General features: G+C 41.9%; 1 protein-coding gene across 2 annotated transcripts in view; it reads right to left on the reverse strand.

The window, feature by feature from the left end:
• dym (dymeclin) overlaps window positions 1–13,504 on the reverse strand; it is a 712,143-nt gene that overhangs the window by 655,641 nt on the left and 42,998 nt on the right. The window contains exon 1 of one of the 2 annotated variants that reach the window (XM_068030330.1): window positions 4,779–4,922. The exons of the other annotated variant lie outside the window; for it this stretch is intronic. The gene's annotated coding sequence lies outside the window, so the exon portion shown is untranslated. Of the gene's footprint in view, window positions 1–4,778; window positions 4,923–13,504 lie in introns of those variants that run through there. 2 annotated transcript variants of the gene reach the window in all.

Genomic DNA, 13,504 nt, shown 5'->3' on the forward strand with positions numbered 1-13,504 from the left:
TTGCAAAAACATCTGTCGACTACTACCCTTTGTTTCCTGTCAATGAGCTAATTCTGGAACCAACTTGCCACATTCCCCTGTATCCCAAGGGCTTTTATTTTACTAACCAGTCTGCCATGCGGGAACTTGTCAAATGCCTTACTAAAATCCATGTAAACCACATCCACTGCACTACCCTCATCAATCCTCCTTGTTACTTCCTAAAAAAACTCAATCAAGTTAGTAAGACATGACCTTCCCCTAACAAAATCATGCTGACTATCCCTGATTAATCCGTGCCTTTCTAAGTGGCAGTTTATCCTATCCCTCAGAATAGATTCCAACAATTTACCCACTACCGAGGTCAGACTGACTGACCTATAATTACCTGGCTTATCCCTCACACCCTTTTTAAACAATAGTACAATGTTCGCAGACCTCCAATCATCTGGTACCTCGCCTGTATCTAGTGAGGATTTGAAGATGATCCTCAGCGCATCTGCTATTTCCTCCCTGGCTTCCTTTAACAACCTGGGATGCAATCCATCCGGTCCTGGCGATTTATCCACTTTCAGGGATGTCAGACCCTCAAGCACTTCCTCTCTCATTATGCTCATCATATCTAACATTTCACACTCCTCCTAACTACAACGTCTGCAACAACCCTCGCTTTTGTGAAGACAGAGACAAAAAACTCATTAAGAACCCTGCCCACATCTTCTGCATCCACACATAAGTTCCCCTGTACATCTCTGATAGGCCCTACCCTTTCCTTAGTTATCCTCTTGCTCTTAATGTACTGATAAAACATCTTTGGGTTTTCCTTGATTTTACCTGCCAATAATTTTTCATGTCCTCTCTTTGCTTTTCTAATTCCTTTTTTACTTCACCCCAGCACTTTCTATACTCCTCTAAGCTTTCTAAAATATTAAGATATTTGTAATCATCATAAGCTTTCTTTTTTTGCTTAAACTTACCCTGCATGCTTTTAGATAACCAGGGGGCTCTAGGTTTGGCAGTACCACCCTTAATCTTTGTGGGGACATGCCTACACTATGCCTGTAGTATCTTGCTCTTGAATGCCTCCCACTAGTTTGCCATTGATATTCCTTCAAGTAGCTGTATTCAGTCCACTTTCGCCAGGTCACCTCTCAGTTTCATAAAATTTGCCTTCCCCCAATTTAGAACCTTTGCTCCTGTTCTATCTTTGTCCTTTTCCACGATTATGCTAAAACTAACTGTATTATGGTCACTATCTCCAAAATGGTCACCCACTGATACTACATCCACTTGCCCAGCTTCATTACCAAAGACTAAAGCTAGAATTGCGCCCCCTCTTGTTGGGCTTGTTATGTGCTGGCTAAAAAAGCTCTCCATGAATTTTGTCCCCTCTGTGCCCGTCACATTGATTCATTTAGCATATCATCCCTCCTCAAAGCGGTTATTGATTCCTTAACTAATAATGCTACACTCCCTCCTTTTTTATCTCCCTCTCTATCACGCCATTCGCAACACTTCAAATACTGAAGCAGTCCATATTGTTATGATCCTGTAGATTTTTTTTCAGGAAGAATGCAGTGTGCCTTTAAGGCTGGAAAAGGAGCAATACTGCTTTAAGGCAATAAGCTCCAGAGACGGAGTCAAAGAATGCATTCTTGTTGCCCTGGGATACAGCCACTCAGAGACTGTGATTCAAAGAGTGAATTCTTGTTGCCATAGGATACAGCCACTCAGGACCAAAGTGACGAGATACATTGTTGCCGATTGACATTTTAAAAAACTGGCTTTGGAAACAGATACAGACAGACTGTCAGCCAGCATATATTGAAGGAAAAGCTCTCGCTTGGTTTATTTAAACCCTATTTATTATACTCTCAGAATTCTGATGTCATGGCAGATTAATTTCTTAAAAGAAAATAACCAAATTCCTTTAACTACTGAACTGTAATTGTTGAAATTCATCGCTGGAAAAGAGGAGCTTCAATTCAACGGCTGAATTAGATTACGGACTCTTCTACTGTTGAAGAACCTTTTTTCTCTCACCCCATCGGACAGCTGTGAGGATTTCAAGCAACCTTGGATTGTTCCACATTGGAAGATTTCACTTCGGCAGGAGCATAAATATGCAAGGACTCTAATTTTTTCTATTTTAAATGTTGTTTATATCTTAGCGTAAAAATTTAGTTTTTCAATTAAACTGTTAATTTGTTGATCTAAAGACACCTGGTTTGGTTAGCCTCATTCGGGGATTAATAGATGGTACAATTTAGCTGGGTCTTTCTTTAATTTGGAAAGTTTAAAATGATATGTTAGGCGATCTGTGGAGGGACAGGACTGAATCAACAGTGCATTTCTCCCACCACTATCAGAATCTAGGGCGGCGCAGTGGTTAGCACCACTGCCTCACAGCTCCAGCGACCCGGGTTCGGTTCTGAGTACTGTCTGTGTGGAGTTTGCAAGTTCTCCCTGTGACCGCGTGGGTTTCTGCCGGGTGCTCCAGTTTCCTCCCACAGCCAAAGACTTGCAGGATGATAGGTAAATTGTCCATTGTAAATTGCCCCTAGTGTAGGTAGGAGAATGGTGGAGATGTAGTAAGGAATATGGGATTAATGTAGGATCGGCACACACTCGGTGGGCCGAAGGGCCTGTTTCAGTGCTGTATGACTCTAAGAGTAATTCTAAGAGTATATTTTGATTGGGGGCTATGACTTCAGCGGTTGGTCGTAACAGTATCCACATGCAAGATCTGGGCAACATTCAGGCTTGGGTTGATAAGCGGCAAGTAATATTCACGCCGGGCAACGCCCATCTCCAACAAGACAGAATCTAACCATCTCCCCTTGACGTTCAAAGGCAGTAGCATCGATGAATCCCCCACCAAAATCCTGAGGGTCACCACTGACCAGAAACTTGACCAGCCATATAAATACTGTGGCTACTAGAGCAAGTCAGAGACTAGGAATTCTGTGGCAAGTAACTCATCTCCTGACTCCCTAAAGCCTATCCACCATCGACATGCAATATGTCAGGAGTGTGATGGAATACTCTCCACTTGCCTGGAGGAGCGCAACTCCAACAACACTCAAGAAGCTTGACACCATCCAGGACAAAGCAGTCCGCTTAATTGGCATCCCAGGCACCACCTTAAACATCAAGCCACTCATCATCCTGACTTGGAACAATGTCACTGTCCTTTCACTGTCGCTGGGTCAAAAACCTGGAACTCTCTTCCTAACAACACGGTGGGTGTATTTACACCATAAAGGCCTGCTTGGGTCTGCAAAAAAAAAAAACCCGACCCAAGCCCGACAGAACCACATCTAACTCAAGCCCAACTCCTTCCATTTTTTTCCGCGCCTGACCCGACCATCAGTTAACTTATCTACTGTTTTTCACTTTGTTGTTGATCTGCGCAAGCTTAAAATAACTGTAAAAAAACTACCTTTCCAGTCAAAAAAATTACATTAACAGTGGAGTCACTTATCTGTGATGGAGCGTGTCTGACCCGGCCCGAGCCCAAATGCCAGACCCGGAAGTGCAACCCAACCCGAACCGAACACATCGTCGGATTCGGGTTGGGTAGCAGGCCTTTATTACACCAGATGGACTGCAGCGGTTCAAGGCGGCGGCTCACCACCACCTTCCCAAGGGCAATTAGGGACGGGCAAGAAATGCTGGCCTTGCCAGCGCTCACATCGCACGAAAGAATTTAAAAAAACATGATGCGTCATAAACTCCATTATTGTTGTAACATGAAAACGCCTGATAGGTGAAATGGATGAACATTGTGGTCGCTGTTCACGAATGTCAGTGGGTAATTTAATCACAGAAAGCATTAGTCAAATCCAATCCCAATCCTGTCTTTGCACATTGTACAGAGATGCACATTTGCAGCAAGGGTCACTAAACAGATCACTAAAAAGTGATCAGGAACACAAATCCTATCTAATTTTTTTCCTCCCTAAACCAAAGCACCAAGTCCAATTCCAGCATCCCTACCATCAGCCTTGATGTTACTAGCAGATTCAGCAGAAACCAAGGACTAAAACTGGAATCTTCCTGATCTGTCCAGCACATCCATTTATTGGATGAACATGCTTAGGTTATCAGGAGAATTCTGCGGGAAAGATCTCCCTCGCCACCATAATCAAAATGTAAAACAAGCAAAGTTCTTACTGTGCTTAACCTCATAACCCTCAAACCTGTTCCTAATCAGAAATTCATAAAACATTTTCCAGGAGGTATGAAATCAGCAGGAAAATAACAGTTACCTGAAAAATTATTCCACATATCCACAACTTCAAGGGACAGACAACTCATTCATATAAGTCATGTCGGAGGCTTGTTAATTGCATAGTGTTGTTGTTACTCTTATACTCAGTGTAAATTTGAGGAGCTACATATAGTGCAACATAATCACTACTTTCCCAGGATTACATATGAACACGCTTTTGATGGGGGTGGGGGGGGTGGGGGGGGAGAGAACAAAGATGTTTTGAAAAAAATGTTCCAACACATTCTTTATGACGCATTTCCACCTTAAAGGCGCTATAGAAATGTAAGTTGCAGTATTTGCTCAAATGACTTACCTGCACTGCATTACATCAACTATAATCCACAGCTATTTTAAAGACCTGGATAGTACAATCTCTGGCTCTCAATGTTTCTGCTGAAGACTAGTTGAGTTCTCTGTAAGAGGCCTGTGTTGATACAGCTGACAAACTGAGAGTGCACTGACTGTTCTCACCACCCTCAGCTCAGTGTAAGATCACACACACATCATTTATCCTTTTACTCACCTGCTGTCCGCCTCCCGTTCTGTTCCGCTGACTGTACGCGGCCTGACTGCACAAAATGAAATAAACTGAACACAGCAACCAAACACCGACAAGCGAAGTCACCACGGCCGCTGACGCCCCCACACACCATCCACGTCGCTCAGCCTGCGTCACCGGCTCAAGGTCACAGGTCATGCGCATGCCCTCGAGGGGGAAAATTGCAGTGCCTTCAGGGAGTTGTAGTCTTTGCTTTCAATAACTTGTTTCAGATTGCACTTTCAGTTACCATGTTCCATTATTTATTTATGTGACTGATAGAAAGACTTGCATTTATATTGCACCTTCTAAAGTGCTTTCCAGCCAATGAAGTACTTTTGAAGTGTTAATGCGGCACAGCAAGCTCCCACAAACAGCAATGTGATGGTGGCCAAATAATCTGTTTTTGTGATGTTGATTGAGGGATAAATATTGGCCAGGACACCAGGGATAACTCCCCTGCCCTGCTTTGGCATAGTGCCATGGAATCTTTTGTTCAATTAATTCTACAGATTAATTTTCAACATTTTGTGTATATTGACAGCTTGTTTAAGATGCAGCAATTGTCCAGTTCCATAAATATATTTTATGGTCATTTTCTTTTACTGTCGGGAGTAATAGTGGTGATGCTGTGATTTTGGCAGTGTATTTTTTAAATCACATTGCAGAGAATCAACAAAATGGATCTGAAAAGAAAGCTCACCCTTTCAAAGATTACAACAGAAATACAAACCATTCATAAAACAATCTACACCCAAAACATGACTCTATCCTATCTCTTTACAGATGTTGCCAATTACTTCCAACATTTCTGTTTTTAATTCAGATTTTCAGCATTTACAGTTTAGTCTTTGGATTATATAGAGCCATTTTGAAGTGTACCTCTAGCATTAAAGTAAGCTGTGCCAAGTCTCTGAAGACCTCTCCTCTAACTTATGTTCTGGTTTAATATAACTCTTTCTTCATAACTGATAGATATTTAATCCTGAAAAACAAATGACATTTCAGTTCATTGACTTTCAATATAGCAGCCAGACTATGCAATCCCAAAAGCTACCTGAACAATTCCTCTCCCTTGGTTAAAGACTCTCCCTCCACTTCAGAGACCCGTTTTGCCCATTTGTAGAGACCATTTACCCCATTCACAACAACACTTTCCTCCTCTAATCCCTCCCCTTTCACCTCACCCAGTTTGCAAAGCAAAGACAAATTAATATTTGTGGGTCATTGCTGATTTTATTGTGTTGATCTGGTCATGGTTTAAATGATATTCTTTCATATATATTTCAAAAACAGACACTGTCAGGAATTATTATTTCAAAAGTTGTCACTATATGTATGAAGACTGAAAAACAATAATTAAGTTCTCAATTCAATCTTCCTTCTCCCATATTTTAATACACTGGCCATATTAGATCTGTATAGCATTTTTCCAGCAGCTAGCAGTGTAAAGAATTTATTTATGACAGGCATATAACTGTTCTTGTTAACATCTTCACTATTCATATTGGTAACTTGCCTATGGCATCATTATAGACTCATTTACAACACAGAAAGAGGCCATTTGGCCCATCAGGTCCATGCTGGCTCTTCACAGCGCTATTCAGTCAGTCCCACTCTGCAACTTAATCCCCATAGCCTTCAATTTTATTTCCTTCAAATGGCCAACCAATTTCCTCTTGAAGTCATTGATTGTCCCTGCTTCCACAAACCTTGTGGCCAGCGAGTTCCAGGTTATTACCATCTGCTGCGTAAAAATGCTCATCCTGATATTCCTCCTGCATCTCTTGCCCAAAACCTTTAATCTGTGTCCCCTAGTCCTCGTACAATTAGTTCATGGGAACAGTTTTTCCTTATCTAACTTATCTAAGCTTGTTATAGTCTTGTACACCTGTTAAATCTCCCCTCAATCTTCTTTGTTCTAAGGAGAACAACCCCAGCTTTTCCAACCTAACCTTGTAACTAAAATCCCTTATTCCTGGAATCATTCTGGTAAATCTCCTCTGCACCCTCTCAAGGACTCTCACATCCTTCCTAAAATGTGGTGACCAGAACTGGATGCAATACTCCCGTTGGGGCCTAACCAGAACCTAACCTAGAAAGGTTCAGCATAACTTCCCTGTTTATGTACCCAATGCCTCTGTTTATGAAGCCCATGATTCCATATGTTTTACTAACCACTCTCTCAATATGTCCTGTCACCTTCAAAGATCAATGCTGTTGCGATCAGGTGAGGAGAGGTCGAATGGTTCCCCTCTTTTCCCTCTCCTTGTTTGACCACAACAGGTTTACTCCTTTTTTGAAAAGGATATACAGGATATACTTGCCAATTCAGTGAGTGTTTAACAGTTTACATACTGTGATCATGAAACAACCAATCGCTCAGGTTTTCTTGAGTCTAATAAAGAAAGAGGTTAACTTTATTATACCTCAACCGATCTAAGTAAAATAATAAAATGTGTTTCAACTTTCACATACACACACACATTCAAAGTTCACACAGGCACACAAATAGAATTCAGAATGAGGGGGGAGGATAGATAAGTCAAATTGGAGTCCAGAGAACCAAAATGGGTATACAGTCTGTGGAGGTTGGTGACTTGGCTGGCTTGAGGCTGAATTCGGTGACTGTGCGACTTTCCCTTGGTGGTCCCAATACTTCCAATTTGAAGATGTAATCGGCTGATTTGGCTGTTCTCCTGAAGAAAGTAGTGTGGGGTTGATTTCTTTCAAGGAGTCTCTGTCTGCAGCAGGGACATCCTTGGGTGGTCACAGTCAGCAAACAGGATTCAAAGCTTGCAAGGTGGGTTGGAGAGAGAGAGAGGAAGGAGGGACTCCACTCAGGACTTTCTCATTAGCATCTAGCTGTTTGTCTCCTTACTGCAGAGAAAACAGAAGCTTAAGCACATGGTGGGCCTTTCACAAGGTGTAGTGGTAGTGGTAATGTCACTAGACTAGTAATTCAGAGCCCAGGCTATAGCAGATGGTGAAATTTGAATTCAATTAATAAATATGAAATTAAAAGCTAGTTTAATAGTGACCATGAAACCATTGTCGATTGTTGTAAAAAACCCATCTGGTTCACTAATGTCCTTTAGCAGTCTGGCCTACATGTGACTCCAGGCCCACAGCAATGTGGCTGACTCTTAAAAAATACCCTCTGAAATGGCCCAGCAAGCCATTCAGTTCAAGGGCAATTAGGGATGGGCAAAAATTGCTGACCTAGCCCAGTGATGCCCACATCCCACAAACGAATAACAAAAAACTACTGTATTCCCCAATGCAACTTAATTAATCCATGTCAAGGAATCCATGTCCTTCTCACAGCTGTTCAAATGATTATTTTAGTGGTTCAACTCCACCAGTTGAATACCTTCAGGTGATTGACGCCTTGCTGATGGGAACAGGATATGTGGGTCATTCAGATTCCCCAGGTCAGTTTCCTTGATGGGTCTTTGCAGACATGGTGTCTCCATCTCAATGGAATGGAATGTGGAAGGTACAGTGATACAAACTGGGGTAGTTATCTTTAGCTGCAAGCATCAAGTTCTCTTTAGTCTCTGTGTTTTTCAACACTCAATTCAGGTTTCCAGCCAGTAGATTAAAAAATTATCATTTGACATAAAGCATGTTTTCGTAATGATGCACATGCAGCCACCGGTCCTTCTGTTCCTACACACTCTTTAGAACTGTGCCATTAAGTATATATTGCCTCTCCCTATTGCTTCTGCCATAATGCATCACCTCATACTTGTCAGTATTAAAATTCTATCTTCTGCCTCTCTGCCCAATGTCATGCAAGCCCCCCACCTGCCAAGAATGAGGCACACATTATTTCGCCACTTGAACATTAAAACTTAAAATTGCTGCTGGGAAGAAAAGAGGGCCTATCACAAGGAATTGACAGACCCCTCGCCGGAAAGACCTTTTTTGCATATTAGAAGACAGTGTTGGGAGAAAGGAACCAGTCTCTGCTTCTCCAATACACAGAAGACCTGGTCAGACCAGTTTAGTCACATGACTAACTGACTGTTTGAATCAGAACTTGCCACAGAGTGTTTGAAACTGAGAAAGCTCTTTACTCTTGGACTGAGAACATCTCTCTCCTGTCTGCTCCCATCTCTTTCTCATGGAACTGAAGACCCATTGAAGACACATGAACCCCAAGACAGAGAAAAGTCTCCTACAGTGAACAAGGTTTAAGAAGAATATTGGGCCCTAACGAAAAGCAAGACTACATACAAAAGGACTACAGTGAGCTTGAAGCACAGTAACAAGAAACTCTTCTGATATTGCCTCAAACCTCTCTACTTGATTTTTTCTCCTGCTCTTTCTGTCTCTATTTGCATGTGCGTATCACATATGCATGCTAGCATGGGGTGCAGCGTGTATCCATAAGTGTTAGTCGAATTCGAGTATAAGTTTGAGTTTTAATAAATTTCACTTTTCTTCTTTTAAACTAAGAAAACCTGCTGTGCTCATGTCTTTGCCTTATAATTGGAAAGCGGTGAACAAGGATTCACCAAGGGGGAGCTCAAAACACAATGTGTTTAAAAATTAAACCCTGTTACTGTAAGACCAGATGAAGACTAAAAGGGATCCCTAGACACCTTTCTCACCTGGTTGTAACACCATTCTCGAGCCTATCTATGTCCTGTTGCAAACGGTTCATATCATCCTCGTGTTTGCCACACCTCCAAGTTTGGTGTCATCAGCAAATTTTGAGATTTGAAATTTTGTAATCCAAATCCAAGTCATCTATATATAGGACAAAAAGCAGTGGTCCCAGCACTGACCCTTGGGGAAAACCACTGTCTATCATCCTCCAGTCTGAAAAGCAACCATTTACTGTAACTCTCTGTTTTCTGTCCATAAGCCAATTTTTTTATCCAATTGGACACTGACCCTCCTATTCCATGAACCTCAATTTTGTTAATAAGCCTTTTATGTGGTATCTTATCAAACGCTTTCTTAAAATCCATATAAACAACATCCAGTGCATTCCCTTCATCAATCTTCTCTGTTACTTCATCAAAAGATTCAATTAAGTTAGTCAAGCATCATCTGCCTTTTACAAATCCATGCTGGCTATTCTTAATTAACTCAAACCTTTCCAAGTGCCTGTTGATTTTTTCCCCTGATTATTGTTTCTAAAGCCTTACCCACCACTGATGTTAAACTAACTGCCTAGTAGGACTGTTCTTACACACTTTCTTGAATAAGGGTGTCACATTTTCCATTCTCCAATCCTCTGGCATCTTCCCCGTATCCAGAGAAGACTGAAAGATTATGGCAAGCCCTTTGTTATCTCCATTCCCACTTCCTTCAGCAACCTGGGATGCAAAGCATCCGGAAAAGGTGACTTATTTACTCTAAGCATAGCCAACCTTTTTAGTTCCTCCCCACTCTCAATTTTTAGCCTATCCATTGCCTCTACTCTCTCTGCTTCTACTGATATTTTGTCTGATTCCATTTCCTTTGTAAACACTGATACAAAGTACTCATTAAGCATATTAATCTTACCCTGCGCCTCGAAGCATATATTACCCTCTTTGTCCCTAATAGGCCCCACTTACTATTTACATGCCAGTACAAGATTTTTGGGTTCCCTTTTATGTTGACTGCCATTCATAGAAACACAGAAAATAGGAACAGGAATAGGCCATTCAGCCCTTCGAGCCTGCTCCGCCATTCATTATAATCATAGCTCATCATCCAACTCAGTAACCTGTTCCCACTTTCCCCCCATGTCCTTTGCAGCCCCAAGAGCTACATCTAACTCCTTCTTGAAAACATACAATGTTTTGGCCTCAACTACTTTCTGTGGTAGTGAATTCCACAGGCTCACCACTCTCTGGGTGGAACGTCCTGCCTGCAGCAGTAGTAGATTCGCCAACTTTAAGGGCATTTAAGTGGTCATTGGATAGACATATGGATGAAAATGGAATAGTGTAGGTCAGATGGTTTCACAGGTCGGCGCAACATCGAGGGCCAAAGGGCCTGTACTGCGCTGTAATGTTCTAATTCAAATTCTAATTACATTTAGTTCCCTCATCTAAATCATTAATGTATATTGTGAATAGCTGGGGTCCGAGCACAGATTGCCTGCCATTCGTAAAAAGACCCTTTTATTCCTACTCTTAGTTTCCTGTCTGCCAACTAATTTTCTATCCATCGCAATACACTACCCCCAATCCCATGCGCTTTAATTTTACACGCTAATCTCTTATGTGGGACTTTGTCGAAAGCCTTCTGAAAGTCCAAATAAACCACATCCACTGGCTCCCCCTCATCAACCCTACTAGTTACATCCTCGAAGAATTCTAGTGGATTTGTCAAGCATGATCATCCTTTTGTAAATCCATGCTGACTCTATCCGATTCTACCACTGTTCTCTAAGTGCTCTGCTATAAAATCTTTGGTAATGGACTCTAGAATTTTTGCCACTACCGACGTCAAGCTGACTGGTCTACAATTCCCTGTTTTCTCTCTACCTCCCTTTTTAAATAGTGGGGTTACATTAGCTACCCTCCAATCGGTAGGAACTGTTCCAGAGTCTATAGAATCTTGGAAGATGACCACCAATGCACCCACTATTTCCAGGGCCACTTCCTTAAGTACTCTGGGATGTAGATTATCAGGCCCTGGGGATTTATCGGCCATCAATCCCATCAATTTCCCCAAAACCATTTCTCTACTAATACTGATTTCCTTCAGTTCCTCCCTCTCACTAAACCCTGTATTCCCCAACATTTCTGGTATGATATTTGTGTCCTCCTTTGTGAAGACAGAAACAAAGTATGCATTTAGTTGGTCAGCCATTTCTTTGTTCCCCATAATAAATTCCCCAGTTTCTGACTGTAAGGGACCTACATTTGTCTTCACCAATCTTTTTCTCGTCACATACCTATAGAAACTTTTACAGTCAGTTTTTATGTTCCCCGCAAGCTTACTCTCATACTCTATTTTCCCCTTCTTAATCAATCCCTTGGTCCTCCTTTGCTGAATTCTAAACTGCTCCCAATCCTCAGGTCAGTTGTTTTTTTCTGGTGAATTTGTATGCCTCATCCTTGGATTAATGCTATCTCTAATTTCTCTTGTAAACCATGGTTTGGCTACCTTTCCCGTTTTACTTTTGCACCAGACAGGAATAAACAATTGTTGTCGTTCATCCATGCGCTCTTTGAATGTTTGCCATTGCCTATCCACCATCATCCCTTTAAGTAATGTTTCCCAATCCATCATAGCTAACTCGCGTCTCATACCTTCGTAGTATCCTTTATTAAGATTCAGGATCCGAGTCTCAGAATCAACTATGTCACTCTCCATCTTGATGAAGAGTTCTATCATATTACGGTCGTTCATCCACAAGGGGTCTCGCACCCTAGATTGTCAATTATTCCTCTCTCATTATCCAATACCCAGTTTAGGATGGCCTGTTCTCAAGTTGGTTCCTCAACGTATTGGTCCAGAAAACCATCCCTTCTACACTCCATGAATTCCTCCTCTATGGCATTGTGACTAATTTGATTTGCCCAATCTATATGCAGATTAAAGTCACCCATAATTGCAGATGGTCCTTTATTGCCTGTGTTTCTAATTTCCTGTTTAATACCATTCCCTACATCACCACTACAGTTTGGGAGTCTATATACAACCCCCACTAACATTTTTTGCCCCTTAGAGTGTCTCAGCTCTATCCATACAGATTCCACATCATCAGAGCCAATATCCTTCCTCATTATTGCATTAATTTCATCTTTAATCAGCAATGAAACTCCACCACCTTTTACTTTTTGTCTGTCCTTCCTAAATACTGAATACCCCTGGATGTTCATTTCCCATCCCTGGTCACCCTGCAGCCATGTCTCCGTAATCCCGACTATATCATACCTGTTTACATCTATTTGCACGATTAATTCATCCACTTTATTATGAATGCTCCATGCGTTAAGGCATAAAGACTTAAGGCTTGTCTTTTTAACATTACTTAACCCCTTCCCACTATTTTTCACTGTGGCCCTGTTTGATTCTGGCCCTTGATTTCTATGCCTATCACATTTCTTATTCCCCTGACTGTCTTTTGTTGTTGTCTTTGATCCCCCCTCCTCTGACTCCTTGCAAAGGTTCCCATCCCCCTGCCATTTTAGTTTAAACCCTCCCCAACCGCTCTAGCAAATACTCCCCCTAGGACATCAGTCCCGGTCCTGCCCAGGTGTAACCTGTCCAGTTTGTACTGGTCCCACCTCCTCCAAAACTGGTCCCAATGTCCCAGGAATCTAAAACCCTCCCCCTCACACCATTTTCAGCCACATATTCATCCGATATATCCTGCTATTTCTACTCTGACTAGCACGTGGCACTGGTAGTAATCCTGAGATCACTACCTTTGAGGTCCTACTTTTCAATTTACTTCCTAACTCCCTATATTCTGCTTTTAGGACCTCATCCTTTTTTTTAACCTATGTTGTTTGTACCAATTTGTACCACGACCATTGGCTGTTCACCCTCCCCCTTCAGAATGTCTCGTAACCACTCTGAGACATCCTTAACCCGAGCACCAGGGAGGCAACATACCATCCTGGAGTCTCGTTTGTGGCCACAGAAACACTTATCTATTCCCCTTACAATTGAATCCCCTATAACTATTGCATTCCCACACTTCTTATTCCTCCCCTGTGTAGCAGAGACAACCGTGGCCAACGAATTGG

Source organism: Heterodontus francisci, chromosome 1, assembly GCF_036365525.1.
Source record: "Heterodontus francisci isolate sHetFra1 chromosome 1, sHetFra1.hap1, whole genome shotgun sequence".
Classification (NCBI taxonomy): domain Eukaryota; kingdom Metazoa; phylum Chordata; class Chondrichthyes; order Heterodontiformes; family Heterodontidae; genus Heterodontus; species Heterodontus francisci.